The sequence below is a fragment of the Toxorhynchites rutilus genome, chromosome 2, assembly GCF_029784135.1.
Source record: "Toxorhynchites rutilus septentrionalis strain SRP chromosome 2, ASM2978413v1, whole genome shotgun sequence".
Taxonomy (NCBI): domain Eukaryota; kingdom Metazoa; phylum Arthropoda; class Insecta; order Diptera; family Culicidae; genus Toxorhynchites; species Toxorhynchites rutilus.
This window is the reverse complement of record NC_073745.1, coordinates 211,249,645-211,268,803: the sequence shown is the minus strand read 5'-3', so window position 1 is coordinate 211,268,803 and position 19,159 is coordinate 211,249,645. Positions and strand designations below refer to the sequence as shown.

Sequence of the window (19,159 nt, the reverse complement as noted above, 5' to 3'; positions counted from 1 at the left end):
CGCTGTAGGTTGTAGTTTTTTTTGAACAGAAATCCATTTTCTCTTGAAGTCCGCCTCCGATTTGACAACTTTTGGGTTCTTCCGGAGGGCCTGCTTCATAATCGCCCAATATTTCTCTATTGGGCGAAGCTCCGGCGCGTTGGGCGGGTTCATTTCCTTTGGCACGAAGCTGACCCCGTTGGTTTCGTACCACTCCAACGCGTCCTTTGAATAGTGGCACGGAGCGAGATCCGGCCAGAAGATGGTCGGGCCCTCGTGCTGCTTCAATAGTGGTAGTAAGCGCTTCTGTAGGCACTCCTTAAGGTAAACCTGCCCGTTTACCGTGCCGGTCATCACGAAGGGGGCGCTCCGCTTTCCGCAAGAGCAGATCGCTTGCCACACCATGTACTTTTTGGCAAACTTGGATAGTTTCTGCTTGCGAATCTCCTCCGGAACGCTGAATTTGTCCTTTGCGGAGAAGTACAACAGGCCCGGCAGCTGACGAAAGTCCGCTTTGACGTAGGTTTCGTCGTCCATTACCAGGCAATGCGGCTTCGTCAGCATTTCGGTGTACAGCTTCCGGGCTCGCGTCTTCCCCACCATGTTTTGCCTTTTGGTTAGGAGCCTTCTGAACCTTGTATGTACGCAGGCCGTCCCGCTGCTTGGTCCGCTGGACGAATGAACTTGACAAATTCAGCTTATTGGCGACATCCCGGACCGAACTTCTCGGATCACGTCTAAACTGCTTAAATACGCGCTTGTGATCTTTTTCATTGACGGAGCATCCATTTTTGCCGTTCTTCACCTTCCGGTCGATGGTTAGGTTCTCGAAGTATCGTTTTAGTACTCTGCTGACCGTGGATTGGACGATTCCCAGCATCTTACCGATGTCCCGATGTGACAACTCCGGATTGTCGAAATGAGTGCACAGGATTAATTCACGACGCTCTTTTTCGTTCGACGACATTTTTCCAAATTTACGAAAAATTGACAGTGAAGCATGGCCAACGTGATCTATACACTCTTATATGATTATAAGCGAAAGCTGAAGATATAATTCCTAAAAATTAAATTTCTACAGCGTTTTTTCCGTGATGCAATTTGATGTGACCCCCTTTAGTCCGTCCAGTCCGAATAGTATCACCGAGTTGCAGCAGTTCCAGTGGAAATTGCTGCTGACCGTTCTAGACATGAGGATCCAGTTCTGCATTCTCCTCAGCGATGCGACGATGTCTCCGGCAGCAATGTATATGAAACCATAGAAATCTCAAGAGCACCAGAAGATTTTCGAAAAAAAATTGGAAAGCCACTCACCTGTGGCCTGACCAATTCAGGCCTTGTATAATTTTCCCAATTTATTATCAATTAGTTTTTGCTGTCCTATTAGAATTTTCGAATTTTCTACGATGATGATTCCAACGAGTCCTCCGATGTTTCTGGAACCGTGAAAAGACTTCACCCATTGCCCTGACAACAGCCAATCCGTTTTTCATGAAATTTCCCCCGATGCCTATCCTTCCGCAGAATATTTTTCTTCCGACTTCAATAGTTCTTTTCCAACCGCTGATCATGGTCTCGGCACCATAAAATGTTGTTTCTTCTCCTGGTTCGTTGGTTGGAAATAAAAGGCAGGAACAATTCTCCACAAAGGTCTTGAATTCGTATATTTCCTCTTGAATTGACTGGACGGAAAACCAAACTAGACCGTTCTCTTGAAACGCTTTTACTAGAATAATAAGTAACTATGCAACTGTGTTGCTACGAAAAAATATCACCTACTATGATGTCAGTTTTCAACTCGTATTTATGATGCGTATTATAAAGGTCCGCGTAGAATTAAATCTAACATGCTACAACCACTATGCCCCCACTTCCCCTACATATCACTGGAATGCTAATGAATTTCTATACCAGTCTCATCTGAGAAAGACCTATACGTAATTGCATTACAACTACATATTATTCTTAGTTACCAATATTTTCAATCAAAATTATAATATGAAAACGAGCAGTTTTATCAGCGACAAACAAGATACAAATTACAGCATGCCAGCGTGCATGAGTGCAAACCGAATAGATATTTTGGACCGACTGGCAATGAATAGGATCTATGCATTATAAACTTGTTGTAATTGACGTTAATTTCGTAAAGGAGTGAAAATATTGAAGGATTATTCAATTATTTTATGTACTTATTCGACAATAAATCTGTTTAGAGGGAATCTGTCTGAGTTGGAAATGTCGTCTTTCATCAATGTTCTGTCTCAAGCTCAATATCACGGGAGACTATATATCGATCTATTACTTTGTGAGCGCTGTCACGGAATTATTGTGTGTCATACAATTGTCTTACAAACAACGTCCTACAAAGCACATTTTTTATCCTTCAAACAACGGTTAATAACCCTATTTTGTAAAACACACGATTATTGTTTACATTCTTGTTTTCCGATCATCCGATACTCGTCTACATTCTCTAAATTGCATAGCTTTCTATAGTTTCCAAAACGGAAGTGAGGCAAAAGAGCAACCATGCGAAAACCTTGAAAAATAAAAAAAAACATTGTGTTGAACTATTAGAACACCACTCGGAATAGTGCGTGGTGCCCTTGCAAGAGTGCTCAAACGGTTTAATGGTTGTTTTCACACCAAACACATCAAACGCACCAGGTGCTGGTGGAAAACCAGACCCATTGAGTAGGAAAGTTGAACAGAAAGTGTTTCGTGCGTTCAACATTCATGAGATATGTGGGGTGTGTTTTGGAGATGATCCAAAGGGCTTCATTCATAAAGTAATGCGTCTAGCTTTGTCATATCTTAGGATTCATATTGATCACATTGTGGTGTGATTTTACTGCACGTAGATAATTTCAAGAATAAAATTTCAAATTTTGCCGAAAAACATTGGATTTGGCTAGCGATCTGCAGTTGTGACAAAGTGTAATTGTTTTTACTACCGGAAATGTAAATCAGAAAATTTATCTTGATAAGTACTTCGAAGGGTGTTTACTGCTTTCCTTGACCAATCATGCTAGTTCTCCAATCTTTTGGGCAGATATAATTCAGTGCCGTAATGCAAAAACGGATTCGGACTGGTACCTAACAACAACATCATGATGTTGGCTAACAACAGCATCAATTTTATTAAGGAAAACCACGGCAAAATTTGAGATGGTTTGCTGAAAAAAACGTTACTCAAACTTAATCGAAAACAAACATAGACATAGTCATAGACTGAAAGATGAGTGGTGAATTGACATCAACGGAATAGTTTCAAGTATCGCATCTTAACAGAGGGAATCGAATTGATTCATTTTAACGGAAGATCAATTGAAGGACATCATGATCTTTGTCTTTGTCTATCAACATTGTAGTATATCGCTTCGAGGAGAAACCCAAACCAAAAATGGAACTAAACGAAATTATTTCGATAAACTGTTGTCGAAAATTATGAAGATCACTGCACGACAAGGCAAAATGAACATCCTGTCTTTCTATGCAGCCATTCCATGTCAAACCGATAAAATGGTCGTAAGATTTTCGTAAAAAATGGTAATTTTGTTCAATAATATTTTTTTCATTATGGTGCCCATTTCCATTTAAGAGTTGTCCGAATGTTTTCCCCTTTTTCCAAAAATATTTTTTTTCAAAAATTCATAACTTTTGAACTACTGGACCGATTCAGATGGTCGATATATCGAATTAAAGCCAAACTAAATTTCACTTAATTTCACTTAAATATTACACTTACAAAAATCGCTAAGCTAAGTGCGACGTCGTAGTCATAATGGATGACTAGACCTACTTGACGATGAATAGCAACGGCTGCTAGGGAACCGAGTACATTACGCTCCCCACCTAGGAGGCGAGTGATGACATCAAATGCATCTCCCACACCAAGTTCCCGAAGAAAGTCCAAGATGTCCAAGCCGATTTTCAAGATGTCACGCGAAGAAGAATTTGGTCTTTTGGGCTGACCTGGCCTCAGCCCATTGTGCCAAGAGATCACTGGAGGAGATGGACCGGCTGAATTTTTCGCACTTTTGCACGTTGTACCGAAGATCGCCAACCCTCTCAACGTTCCCCAGCTACGATCGATAGAAAATGTTTGGGCGAACCTCAAAAGAGAGGATCTATACCAGTATTTTCATGGCCAAACGGAGAAGTAGCGAAGATCGCCAGAGCCACGAGAAAGCTGAAAAATATACCGACATCCATCTTTTCATCGACTATGGCTAAGGTTCCGATCAACTGCCGTAAGACCGTTAGGCAGGACGTCGCTCCATTTTTGTAGATGGTTTTATAATTGTTGGATTTAATGAAAATTTGGTCTATTGAATTGAATTTTGTAGCTTTTGACGTATGACTACATCTAAGCATTTAAAGCTCTATTCTAGACGTCGCTGATGCCAGTGGTTTAATGGGTCTTCTTCTGTATTATCAACACCTTGGCGGAATTCACACATCGTTAGCAAAGTACGCGATTGAATGCAGTGACGGCTGCTATGACATCCACGCGTTCACGGAAACGTTGCTCAACGACAACACTATTTCAAGCCAGCTCCTCGATAGTGATTACACCGTTTTCCGACAAGATCGATCACCCTCTAACAGCAACAAAAGTTCTGGTGGCGGAGTTTTGATAGCTATTAATTCTCGCTATAAGTCGCGGTTACTATCCCCTCCCGAAAGCTTGACGGTTGAGCAATTGTGGGTGTCGATCAACGCAGGCGACTCAACCCTCTTCATCTGTGTGGTGTACATTCCTCCGACCCGGTAAACCGGTAAACGACAATACTTCAATCGGAAGGCACTTGTTGTCGCTTGACTGGATCGTCTATCTTATGGGTGCAAAGGACATTTTGACGATACTTGGTGATTTCAACTTACGTGACGTTAGATGGGAGCAGAATACCCGTTTTTCTTTCCCACCATCTGACCCATCGACTAGACTCGTTTCCCGTAATCTGTTGGATGCTTATCGCACTTCAATACTCAGAAAAAAGAGTGGAGTTACAAATCGTAACAACCATATGTTTGACCTCTGCTTTGTAAGCGGGGAAAAATGTTCCAGTTGCTCCGTAATACCGGCTCCTGCTCCGCTCGTGAAAAGTTGCCTGCATCATTACCCATTACTGGTCAGCATTGATTTTTGCGTACACTGTGTTAGATATGAATTTTCCAGAAATGTAGAAATCTAGTAACCTAGCAGTTTAACAATATAGCAACCTAACATATTGTAGCTCCTATAGCAACGCTTTTTCACCCAGTTTGTTACTTCTCATCGAGCCTTGAAGAATGGAAGACGTATTAATTATAATGGAAGTATTTTTATAAACTTCGCGAGTTGTTTAATTAATATCCCGAAATAGTTCAACGAGTCGTTCGTTGTTCAATAATACTGCTGTATAGCTGAAGTGTTCCCCGAGTGTTACCCAAGTGTTCCCCGAGTGTAGCCCGAGCGTCCCCCGTCGAAACCATCTGCGGTCCATCTAGCGATCGAGATTGGAGTCCCCCATTTGCACGAAGAAATCCCAGCGATTAACCCGTTGTAGAAATCCCGCCCCATTAGTGTTCAACCCCATCACACTGTGATTACAAAGACATGACAGAGGGCATGTTCTTCAACTTCGACGAAGCAAACTTCCGTGAGATGAACAATTTCCTCTCAAACGTGAATTGAGAAGAAGAACTGGCCAATCGTGACGCTTACGACGCGATATCTACGCTTCCGTGCATCATATTGTATGCTATTGATCAATTAAGCAAACTAACCGTAAACACATAAAACCTGCCTGGTCAAACTCGGAGCTTAAGCGTCTGAAGAAACTGGAAAAGGGCAACTCTTCGGAAACATGCCAAACTAAACACGGAATCTACGAAAGCGCACTATTCCAAAGTCAATACGGACTACCGACGTCTAAACGATCAACTACATCAAGCGCACCTATCATAGCTTCAACGCCAACACGTGAATACTCAAAGAAAAGAAACAGGGCTCCCCTCAAGCATGACCAACGGTGTAGTGGAAGCTGCTACCATAACGGATATTGCAGAATTATTCCGTAAACAGTTTAACGGTGTTTTCAGTAATGAACGAATAAGCAGTCAGGATGAAGCAGCTGCTTCTTGCAACGTTCCTTTCTAGGCCTTCTCAAGTGGATCGTTTTCTATTACCAGAGCAATGGTTATCGCAGCCGGGAGTCAACTTGGTCCTGAAATGCTGCTCGCCTGCTCTAGCAACACCTCTAGTCAACGCTTTCAATCTCTCCCTGAGGTCGGATGACTTCCCATCCTGCTGGAAGAAATCCTACGTTTTTCCGATTCATAAGAAGGGTTGCAAAAGAACTGTATCTAACTATCGTGGAATAACCGCTTTAAGTGCTACATCGAAGCTTCTCGAGCTAATTATTCTCAAAAGATTGGTTCAAAACATTGGCATTTCGGTGGATCAGCATAGGTTCATGCCCAAGCGCCCGACGACTTCCAATTTGTTACAGTTCACTTCTTTCATCATCCGTGAACTTGAACAAGGCCATCAAGTAGATGCTATATATACAGACCTCTCTGCAGCCTTCGATAAAATGAATCACGACATTGCTTTGACTAAATATGACAGGCTGGGCGATCACAGCGACCTGCTCGCTTGGATATCTTCCTATTTGAATGGTCGGAGGATGTCTGTCAAAATTGGGGACTACGTTGCTCCTCCCTTCGCCATCTGGGGCCATTCCTGTTTCTGCTATACAAGAACAACCTCAACCACTTACCGAAATTCCTTAAGTTGTTGTCTCAAGCTGTATCTTGTAATACGGAAACCGAGCGATTTCTACATTTGTCTACAGCAACAGTTAGAAGCTTTCGCCGAGTGGTGCCAACCAAACCGCACGTCACTCAATGCATCGAAATGCTCCATAATTTCATTCGGCAGACAACGTGCATTAATTTAACATAAGCATGTGCTAAAGGGCACAAGCTTGAAACGGGAATCGACGGTGAAGGATCTTGAATTAGGGGAAAAGGGGGGAATTTGGACCACCTAAGCAAATCGCCCAATATTTCCAAACCTATAAGGTCTAAATCAAAAATGTCATATTGTATACCTAGCGACACTTGTTTTCTCTCAATCAATAATGTTTAATCATTATATCAAGCTTCAAACTACCAAATATATCATAAAATAAAAGAGATGATTTTTGGACATTAAAATTTGATGCGGGGTGATTTGGACCGTCTGTGGGGTGATTTGGTCCAGTGTGTGTTTCATCGAAAAGAACATGCTTATGTTTATGTAAAGTATTTTGGGATAATGTTACAATCAGTAACAGTGTTTTGGGATCGATACCAGGTGTCTTGGCCAAATTCCAGACCAGAAAAATTGGATTGACACCATCTCGAATTCTGCATGAATGTTTTCACTGTTGTTCGAGCATTTTCAAACACTTTTGTTGTTGGTCAAAGAAAATCCCTTCTTGATGGCCTGAGTTGCTCTTTAAAGCTCCTCCTTCTTCCATCGTTGTCTGCCCTTTCTCTTTTTGTAATTCCGTGACATCTGGAATCAATTCAATCAAACCTGTAGGACCGATTCACCCCACAGAAACGTGTCCATGTCACCCCACTGAACATGCAAAAATTAAAATGCAATTAATTTCATTTATTGTTATCAAACTTACAGTTTCGTTGCCTCAAATTATTCTTCTTCTGTAGGCGAACAGAACTTTACTGCACAATGCTCGAAAAGTTTGTTTAATCAGCGGGAAAAACCTTAAAACCACGATCTGAAAATTCACATTTTTTGACAATCAAAGTGCTTGCTGTGTTCATGCTACCGTTTCCTTCCACCTGTCGAATTTTATCAAAGTTTTTTTACGTTAGTTACACACGGTTCAATAATAAAAGAAAATGAAATTATAAAAAATCCAAGTTGAGCCGTACTTTTTGAGATAAAGGGGTGGTCCAAATCACCCCGTATGTCCATCTCACCCCGTGTTACCCTACTATCTGACTCCAGGCTTACATTCAAGGACCACGTCGTCTACGTGGTGTCAAAAGCTTCATCTTAACTCGGGTTCATGTTCCGCTTCGCCAAAGAATTGAAGGATATACATTGCCTTAAGGTTTTGTACTGCTCTTTGATTCGACCCATATTGGAATATTCAGCTGTAGTGTGGTGCCCGTACTACCAGAACGAGGTGAGCCGCATCGAAGCAATACAACGATAGTTTATCCGATTTGCTCTAAAACGTCTTCCTTGGCATGACACTCACAATTTACCCAGCTACGAAAGCCGCTGTATGCTAATACGCCTGGAACGACTTGAGGCGAGACATAACATCGTGATGGCATGCTTCATTGGGGACCTGCTTCAAGGCAACATTGACTGCACTTCGTTGTTAAGCTGTCTCAACATAAACAGCCGTCGCCGTAATTTACGCTCGCATGGTTTTTAAAAAATCGTCTCTCACGATCAGGAAACGCCAGAGAATTCATAATTCGAGAGTGTCCCAGGTGGTGAAGTCACCTGGGCAGTGGTAGAAAACCGAAACAGCTTATCTGGTAAAAACCTGGAAGGTACTGTGTCTATACAAGCACCGCCCGAATCTTTTGCTTCACGGTGCGAATAGGAGAAGGCTAGGGGTAGTGGAGGTAATGTGGTCACATAGGGTAAAATGGTCACCTGCTTGTTTGATAGTATAACTATTGACTACTGACACCGTATTGATTGTCATCTTATGTTTGAAGAATTTCATGACTTTTGAGTCACCCTGTACTACAGTGAAACCGTCACATGTCTATTTATTCATTTTATTCTAACGCCGTTTTCGACTATTCGTACAGACTGATTTTGTTTGCTTACAAACTAGGTATAATTAGTAATCTTAGATTTAAACACATTTTTAGTCGAATTGAAGTCAAATACGTCCCAAACAGCATTAAACATACGAAGACATGTATCAAACGGGTTGTTGTAGCCGTAATTCGTTCTGTGGTAAGGAATGGCTAGTAAACATGAGTTCCGAAAGCGTCGAGGAGGAACGTTCAACGGAATCTGTGCGAGAAGTTTAGGGCAGTCAATACCTCCTTGAATTATGTCGAAAATGAACATCCGCTGCATTGTAACGCGTCTGGTCGATAGTGGCTCCAATCCAATTAGTCTACACCGATCGGAATAAGGCGGAAGATTGACAGGGTCGTTCCATGGCAGTCGTCTCAGAGCATAACGTAGAAACTTTTTCTGCACCCGTTCGATCATCAGTGTATGAGCTACGTAGAAGGGAGACCAAACAGGGGCAGCGTACTCCAGAATGCTTCTTACCAACGAACAATACAGTGTCTTTAAAACGTAAACGTCGGTAAACTCGTATGCATGACGGCGAATGAATCCCAGCACAGAGAAAGCTTTAGCCGTCATAATGCCCACGTGCTCAATGAATCGTAGTTTCGAATCGATCATGACTCCGAGGTCACATATGGACGATATACGTTCCAACGTTGTCGTTTCCATTTTATATTGAAACAGGGTGGGGCGGTTCGAGCGACCAAAGGAAATTATTTTGCATTTCTTCTCATTGACCCGCATTCCGTTATCACCACACCATTCCAGCAGTGTATTTATATCATCTTGAAGAACTAAACAATCCATGGGGGATGTAACCGTCCTGTAGATCTGTCAAGATATAAATAAAAACAAAATTCGGTCGTTCGGTCGTAGTTTTGTGCGTTTCGAATTTAAGAAACTTCTAGTGAAATTTATTTTATTTGACCTGATATTTGTAACAAATCAACAGTTTGGACGACTGTTCACATATTCTAGGGAAGGTGAACAGATATTTAGTTCAATTTCAGCGATTATTTCGCATATTTCGTAATTTTTTGTTTGGGGTGCAAAGTGGTCAGTGGAGGATTACTACTGACAATGTTCTGTTTTCAAAAGCTGATATACCTCATCACCTTCTGCTCCTAAAGGGGTCCCTTTTGTGGTTTTGACCCAGGAAAAATATGCCACCCCAACCAAAACCAAGCCTCATTTTGGAAAACGTTATGTGTTTCCTACAACGTTTTTATACGTATGAGAAAATTTCAATTACGAGACTAGGTGAATAGGCCCAAGGCGCTTATATTAATGTATAACAGGTGAAGCAACATCATCACTTCAAGAAGAAGGGGATTACGGTATGTGGAACGGGGGTTGTTTGTTTTGTTATTGCTAGGATACGCCATTTTAGCATTTTCACATGCAAGAGTAGTGGAAATTAGAATGAAATTCTACAAAGTCATCCCTTCTTTTTCACATGAATTCGCGAAAGCCGAACATAGTAGGCATCGGTCGAATAAGCGTCGTAGCAGTTTGTAGAGAGCCGCCGGCAGCGTTCTGATGCTGTTTGTAAACAATACCGACAGCAATTCCAATATGGCTGAAAGTGCATTTCATATGATTGTTTCACCTGGTATATAGAGGCGCCTTGAATAGGCCTAGCTCATTTCATACACGTTCCTACTATTTCAATAATGATTTAAACAAATTTGGTCAAGAAAACACGCATAAATCTATCTCTTCTAGCGTGATATGTGCGAGTGACCTCTTTGCCCCCTACAGGTGACCACTTTACCTTCTCATTAAAAACATGTTCGATTTTTCAACCTTTTTTCTAATAATGAAAAATGTACTTTTTTTCAATTTTCATTATAAAAACCGCTTACTGTCTTGAACTACAATTAGTTGAGCTACAATATTCTTCGAAGGACGGGAATTTTGGTGGTATGTGAACACAGGAAATGGGCATGTTCCTTATTTATTTATTTATTTATTTCTTTGAATCATCTGACTCACATTTGGTCTAAATGATTATTGAAAACTAAACGTCACAACTACATCAAAGCTTTGGTCATACGAAATAAAAACGATACAAAATACAGAATAAGTCATCTATGAATGAGTCGTCTATAAAAGGTGTCCGATGAGATATTGAAGTCGAATAAGTCGAAAACTTCGTTGAAACGGACTGACATGAAACGGACAGGATTATGCAACGCATAGTTCATACTGCGTCCGTCGAGATACAGGAAGTTTCTGACACGAAGAGTACGTTCAGGCGCATAAATATTGATTTGTGTCAACAGTGCAGGGCAGTCGATTCCTCCGGTCAAAAGTTTAGCGACAAACATAGCTTGAGCGTTGAAACGCCTTCTTTCCAGCGTCTCCAGTCCCAAAAGTTGACAACGCGCCTCGTATGGTGGCAAGTTTAGAGGATCCCGCCACGGAAGGTTCCAGAGAGCATGTCGTACGAATTTCCGTTGAACAGACCCAATCCTTGAAATCCAATTTGCTTGAAATGGGCACCATACAACTGCGCTAAACTCCAGTATGGATCGAACTAGGGAGCAGTAGAGAGATCGGAGACAATGTGGATCACGGAATTCCCTTGTAATTTTAAGGATGAATCCTAACTGCCGGTTGGCTTCAGCGATTATTTCACTGAAGTGTAGTCGAAAGCTGAGTGCATTATCGAGTGTCACTCCAAGGTCTCGGATATGGCTTACTCGCGACAGAACTTGGCCACAGATGGAGTAGCCATACACAATTGGCTTTAGCTTACGATGGAACGAAATGGTACTGCATTTCGTGATGCTGAGCGACATTATATTTCTTGAACCCCATTCTTCAAAACAGTCGACCATATTCTGAAGTCTAAGGGCGTTCCTGATAACCATATATATTTTCACATCATCGGCGTAAAATAAGCGGCAGCCAGGTGGAAGTAGTAAGGACACTTCATTGATGAACAATGAGAACAACAGTGGGTCTAGGTTGCTTCCTTGAGGCACTCCCAAAAGATTGGAGAAACTCGCAGATTGCGCAGATCCAATTTTGACACACATCCACCGATCTGTTAGATAAGAGTTCAACCATATCGTGAATCTCGAGGAAATGCCTAGTTTGTTCAGCCTTCCTATCAGGATTTTGTGATCGACACGGTCGAAAGCAGCCTTAAGGTCTGTGTACACTGCGTCCACCTGAGTGCCTTGCTCCATACTGCGCAGACAGAAAGAAACAAAGTCGACCAAATTAATAGCTGACCTTTTTGGGAAGAATCCATGCTGATCTTCTGATAGATAGTTCTTGCAACAGAAAAACACAGCATCATTGACGAAGATTTCGAAAACTTTCGAGCAGGCGCAAAGTGATGTGATTCCTCGGTAGTTTTCTATGTTCCGTTTATCTCCTTTCTTGTGCACTGGGAACATTATTGACTGCTTCCATACCGAGGGAAACGTGCTCTTGTGTAGAGAGGTGTCGAAGAGGACCGATAAAGGGTACGCAAGAAACGAAGCGCATTTTTTCAGCACACAAAAAGGAATACCGTCCGGTCCGGGGGTCGTAGAATACTTTAATTTACGGATCGCTGCCTCCACAACCTCACTGCTGACTCGAAAGATGTCGAAATTCAATGCGTTGAGTCGAGTGTCTCTAACGGCCATAGCAACTTGCATTTCAGAGGACGTACTGCCATTGAATGCTCGCTTGAAGTGGGCAGCGAAAAGATTGCATTTCTCGATTGCAGTGTTAGCCGAGCGATTTACCAAAAACATGTTTATGGGCAATCCTTCTTCCATTCTCTTGCTGTTGACGAAAGACCAGAACAGCTTCAGGTTTCTACGGAGATTTCTCTGCATCCGCCTCGTATACTGCTTATATAGGAAACGATTATACAAGCGGTACTCATTGCTCCTCCGGTTCAGCTCTTGTTTAACAAGTGGACAGCGAAGCCTACAAAAACGCCGGAGAGCAGAGGATCTCAACCTCTTAAGTTCTCTCAACCTTCTATTACCCCAAACTATTTTCTGTGCAGCCCTCCGCGCTGGTACGCAATCAGCGATGATACGAGTAATAATATCGGTAAACCTGGCAACGGCAGCGTCCATGTCCTCGATTGCTTCCAGAAATTCCCAGTCGACTTGAGATATTGCTTGATTTAATGCAGCGAAATCAGCTTTCTGGAAGTTGAGGCAGCTCAGATCTGGTACAACTTCGAATTCAATTGACGACGGTAGATTGATGTCAACCTCTAGTGCTGGATGATCGATGTCGAGCGGGATAACTGGATCAGTGGCCTCGGCAATCGAGCACCTTGATAATGCAGCATCATTTGCTAGCACTAGATCGAGCAAGCGGCCAATCCTGTTCAACACTGCATTGATCTGCGTAAGTCCAAGAAAACAGAATCCATCGAGTAAGGCCGAGGAAGCAGCTGAAACACGTGATCGTAAGTAGTCGATGGAAGGTGGGGCGACGAAATGTTCCACACTAAACCAGACTGGTTGTAGTCGCCGAACGCGAATGCAACGTCCTGTGCTTCAAGCTGATAAATAAATGACGGCTCCAGCGGAATCAATGTGTTTCTCGACACAGTTGAGATCAGCTCTCAGGTCAGGTGGTAAATAAATAACGCCGATACTAACGACTAAACCTTTCATCCGGATTTTAACCCAAAGCTGTTCTAGAGTGTCACACACCGGAGTGGGATCAATAAAACCGCCCAACCTAGATGCGACAGCTATCAAAACACCACCACCACGTGATTTGGAACTATTGCGGGTATTGCGATCGTTACGGTAAACGGTAAATGTGTTTCCAAAAAGTTGTGAGGAGAAAATACGGTCCTCTAGCCAGGTCTCCGTGAGAACGATGATATCGTAATATGACTCCGCGACAGCAACGAAGAAATCGTCTATTTTTGTGCGCAGTCCCCGAACGTTCTGATAATAAATCAGTAGCCGGTTTGAGTCACGTGTCACGTGTTAAGAGACTCCTCTTGTAGACTGAAGAGCAGGACCTTCTTCTTCTTCAATGGCACTAACGTTCCTAGAGGAACTTCGCCGTCTCAACATAGTATTACTTGCGTCATTTTTATTAGTACTTAGTTGAGATTTCTATGCCAAATAACACGCCTTGAATGCATTCTGAGTGGCAAGCTCTAGAATACGCGTGATCACAGTGCAAGTCGGAGGAAATTTCTTTGACGAAAAATTCCCCCGACCAGAACGGGAATCGAACCCGAACAGGAGCAGGACCTGGATGGACCATATTTGATTCAAGTCGGACAATCCGAAGAATATTAAAAAAAGTTTTTAATTTCGCAAAAATAATGGATTACTTTTTCCCCATCCTAATATTTCCCCAAGAATGAATTTCGATTATTTTCATCAATGAATATGATAAAGGAAAAAGTAACTTAACACTAGAGGCAATGGCATACAATATCGTTTGTTCCATTATTGAAAAAAAATGAAATTTAAATTGATCACATGCGACTAAACTGTCTATGTCTTTCGCTGTTATAATTTATAGGTGGTTTTAACTTTGAGTGAAGATCTTCGTGCTTTAAATGAATGGTTAAAGTATGAGCAAATTGAAGTGAACATAAGTAAAACTTGCTTTATGGTAATCTCGCGAAATCGAATAAATATCTCTTTTATTATTGTTGATTGATTATGAGATTATTGATGACAAACTTAAACTATGTTGCTAAACAAGTTTAGTTTAGCAGAAAATTGCCAAAAGATTTAATATTTTTTCTTTTTTTTTTGTTTAAAACAATGAAACAAAATTATTGAGATTACCGCAAAGAATTGTTTGCTTAACCATGATGTTTTTTTCGATGTTGCTAACGGTTTATTGTCTCGATACTCGTGTGATCGAGTTAAAAGAGAAAGTGATATCCATAGATATAACACTGGAAGCGTGAAACAAACAAGAAAACCTCATTCTTTACATGTGCTGTACAAAACTTTTTTTTTAATTTGTCGCACAATTCTTACTATGTTGCACGTTGCACAATTTGAGCTCCACCAAAATTTAAAAAAAAATTAAAAGTAGATGATTTCCGGATATTCACAGACGGTTTGAGTCTAGGGTAAACAGTGTCCCCACGACACACTATCTAGTTATTCTACCGTCATCGAACGTAGCAGCCAACTGGGCAAATGAAAACAATAATTGTTTCCCCACACAAAAGCTGGGAAAAAAGTATAAGGTTCGGCGAATAAACAGTGCCGGAAAACGACTTCAACCGTTTAGGGAAGTCAGAAGTGGGTGATGGAAAATTAAATTTAAAGTGGGAAAGAAATGGAAAAAGAGGTTAACAGAGATGGTAGAGGAAAAACGAAAGAAGAGATATAAGTAAACAAGATTATAGAACATTAGAAAGAAACAGGAAAAGGAAGAGAAGAGTTGAAAAGACTGAAAAGTCTAGCGGGCCTTTTATTTTTCGTATCGATAAATTCCTAGTTTAACAACAATAGTTGGGCAGCTCTGCCAGCCATTTTGTTGGAAGTCGGCCATCCGTTTCCGCCGAGGAGAGCCTGAATACGCGGAAGTCTCCGACAACGTTGTAAGGGGCAGCTGGAAAATTAAGTAAGACACAGCTTACCGGATCACGTAGAGAGGGAGAGAAAAACTTAAACCAAAGTTATCGCAAGTACAACGCATGGAAAATTGTCATGTCACGAACAAGATAAATAAGGAGAAAGAAAAAATAGGGACAGGTTAAAAGGAAATCCCAGAATAGAAAGAATAAAGAGAGAAGAGACACTGTACCTAGTATAAAAGACATTATCGTGCCCTTAATCAACTGCTATCGCTTTATTGCTGTGGTCCTCCGGACTCTAAAGGAGATAACCCTGAGAATATTATTCCCATCCAGAGAGTTACAAATTTGTCCTTTCGGTAAGTGCTCTTTTTGGTGTCTCAACCGTCATCATCTATAACAAAATTGTCGTTCTTCAATGTCTACAAATATGGATCTTTTCGCTTGGGAATTAGGAAGTAATGGCAGCAAGTAAGAGTGGGTGCTATAGAATCTAGGGACACGATTTTATAATTAACAATCGGTGGAATACGGTGCAATTTTTATTCATTATCCAGCTGTTGTGGATCAAACTTTGAATTGAATTTCCTCAGAGTAAGTTTTTCAGATAAAGTAAGATTTATTGTTTTTTATGTTAGCTCCCTACCCTAAATCTCTAAATCACCCTAAATCTCACTTTCTTGAAAACTTTCAGAAAAAATAAAATCTGTTTCAAACCATAAAATTGTAAAATTGTTCTAGGGAAAAAAAAATTCTGTTATATTTAGTTGATTTGAATTTAGTAAACAGGGATTTATATGTAGCTTTTTTAAGGCTCACTGGTACATGTGCAAATAAATTTAAAAAATAATTGAAACCCGTGTCACGTATCAAACTTGAAAAAACAATCTGGTTTGCTTTCAATCCAACATAGCCTTTCACATCACACCATAACATCATACACTCGGTTGTAATTTCAGTTACAAGCACCAAGATCAAATAAAACATCATCATGTGCTATTGGTAACTTTCAATTATACTATTAGATGCTATTATGCAATGTACCAATTACAAAGAACCCAACAACCAATGATAGAACTCAGTTCAGTACCGATCAAAACCCATTACTGTAGTGCTCTAGTTCAACGAAGAAAGAAAAAAACATTCCAGATCATAAACGTGTCAGAGTATCTCGTTGTCGCAAGCGTAAATTACTAAAGCATTGCCAAAGAAAGTCTTCGCAGCGTTTTTTATGCAATTCTAATCGCCGTGCTGGGCCAGAAAGCATGCAGTGGTGTGGGCTTTTTGCTTCTGGGACTTTTTACGGTGGGGACTGTTTGGCACTAGTCATACGTTGTACTTACATAACTCACGCTCAAAGTAGTTGCGAAAATCTGAAAGAACTATGCGCGGTGGGGAAAGGTTTCCCGTCTGTTACAAGTCTTTCGTTTGCCTCTCCCAAAAACTTGTTCTGTCTTTCTACCCAGAGAAAAAAAAACGTTCGGGTTTCATTCATCTCGGTATACTCACCACTCCTTGTTTAAATAGTTGCGTTTGTTATTTTACACAGCTTCTTTTTTTTTTGCTAACCGGCCGTTGAGTTTGTGAATCTGAGTATCTCGATGTAATCCTTCAGCTATGCAGTTAGTATCCTCATCAGGCACACAACTGTATCCTCAGAAGGATTTCTCAAATCGTTGTTTGTGCTCTATAAGAACAAATTACCACTTGTTTGGTAGGCAATCACTTTCAGTTAATTCGGCTTTCCCACTAGAATATTCCGGATCGACCATCGACCACCGAAAGTTTATCACTCATCAATCAAAACCACTGCCGGACTGTGCGAGCCACACGCGACCGATCGCGAAGCAGAACTGAACGCTGGAGTGATTAGCGACTAGCTAGTTACCCTCTCCATCGGCACGGAAAAGCTTGTTGTTGTTTTGAACTGGCCCCTTGCGATGTCAGATATAACTCAGTACCGGAGCTCAAATGATACGGATTGCCTCAGCGTCAACCAACGGCAGGCATTAATGCAATAGTAAAACGGCCAGCCTTTGCTTGCTGGCGATGATGAGCTTAGACATACTTTCAGTCCTAGCGCAACGAGGCAAAACTATATGAATCCGCTTCAAACTGTGTTTGCAGTTCTTGGCGCCGAGGATGCCTTGCAGCCGGTTTCTTCTGTACGAAACGTGTTCATTATTCGTTACAACAACAGCGACAACCAAAGCCAGCTTGCAAAAGAGGATATTGTGACAGGGCATTTTGCGCGGGCTGCAGCAATAATTCACGCTTTCGTTTATTGCTTCCGAAAGTGGACCTGATTCCATTGGAGCGAACAATGCAGATTTTCGCGATTTCCCTATGTTAGTTCAGTGTGCCGCTAGAAATCGAGGCTTCACTATAAAGTAAAATGCGTCCTTAGAATGAATGTGGGTGGCTCAAATGTGTTTCCTGTTGCAATACATCACACAAATCAACGCACGATGGGTCAGCAAACTTGTATCGACACACACGCTTTGGTATCTGATACACTTTTTTCACAGCAAAAGTAAAGTAAGTCAATTTGACAGCGATGTTGTCTGTGTCATCACTATGAAACGGCAAAAAAAAGCAAAATTGAAAATAGGGTTCGTGCAATCCCTGCTCATTTGGTCCGCTTAAGTTTCCAGACGAAACAACCGCAAGTCGTTTGATGCTTGTTTGAAAGTCCACTGACTCTGTTGGTGATTGGCAAAAATCATGCAGACAAAAAAACTTTCGACAATTTTACACATTGTTGTAGAGATGGGCGAGCGCTCACGAGCCGCTCATTTGAGCCGGTACGTCAGAAAGAGCGTACGATCCACGGTTCTTTAAAAATGAGCCGCGGCTCTCAAATGAACGGCTCTTATATGTACGGCTCTTGAATGAACCACGGTTCAAAACAGACCCACGGTTCTTTTATGAGCCGTGGCTCTTTTTGAACCGCGGTTCATTTAAGAGCCGTTCATTTGAGAACCACGGTTCATAAAAGAACCGTGTTTCTTTTAAGAGCTTGATAAAGAACCTTGAATCGTACGCTTGTTCTGACGAACCGTGGCTGGCGGCAGTGCGGGAGAAATATATGTTTTCCATGTTTGTAAATTTTGGCGGATTACATATTTTCTCGAAACCCTATCAATATGAGTATCTAATGAAAGGACTAGACTAGTAGGACACAGTTATTTATGTAAAATGGAAATCCAAGATGGCGGACGTTACAAAATGGCAGACAGTTAATTTCGCCAAAACCCTATCAATATGGGTATCAAATAAAAGGGCTTGCCTAGTAGATCACAGTTATTTATGAAAAATGTAAATTCAAAATGGCCGCCATCCCAAAATGGCGTATATGTATTTTTTTCAAAACCCCCTCTATATGGGTATCTAATGAAAGGATTTGACTAGTAGGACACAGTTATTTATGTAAAATGTAAATCCAAGATGGTGGCCGTTTCGAAACGACAGACAACTAATTTCGTCAAAACCCCATCAATATGGATATCAAATGAAAGGGCTTGACTAGTAGAACACAGTTATTTATGAAAAATGTAAATCCAAAATGGCCGCCACCCCAAAATGGCGAAATATACATTATTTTCAAAATCCCCTCAATATGGGTATCTAATGAAAGGACTTGACTAGTAAATCACAGTTATTTATGATAAATTCAACCCACATATGGGTATCGAATGAAATGATTTGACTAATATAATACAGTTAATCATGAAAATATTCCATTCGAAATATTTTAAGAACGTTTGGGATATAAAACGGGGAGAAAACTGTGTCGTTATCGAAAACTGCTA

The 19,159-nt window shown here is 41.2% G+C and overlaps 1 protein-coding gene across 1 annotated transcript in view; it reads right to left on the bottom strand.

Annotated features, from left to right (window-relative positions):
* LOC129764218 (clavesin-2) overlaps positions 1-17,235 on the bottom strand; it is a 58,057-nt gene extending 40,822 nt beyond the window's left edge. Inside the window, exon 1 of the mRNA XM_055763080.1 lies at positions 16,857-17,235. The gene's annotated coding sequence lies outside the window, so the exon portion shown is untranslated. The remainder of the gene's footprint in view (positions 1-16,856) is intronic.
* Between the last annotated feature and the right edge of the window lie 1,924 nt (positions 17,236-19,159).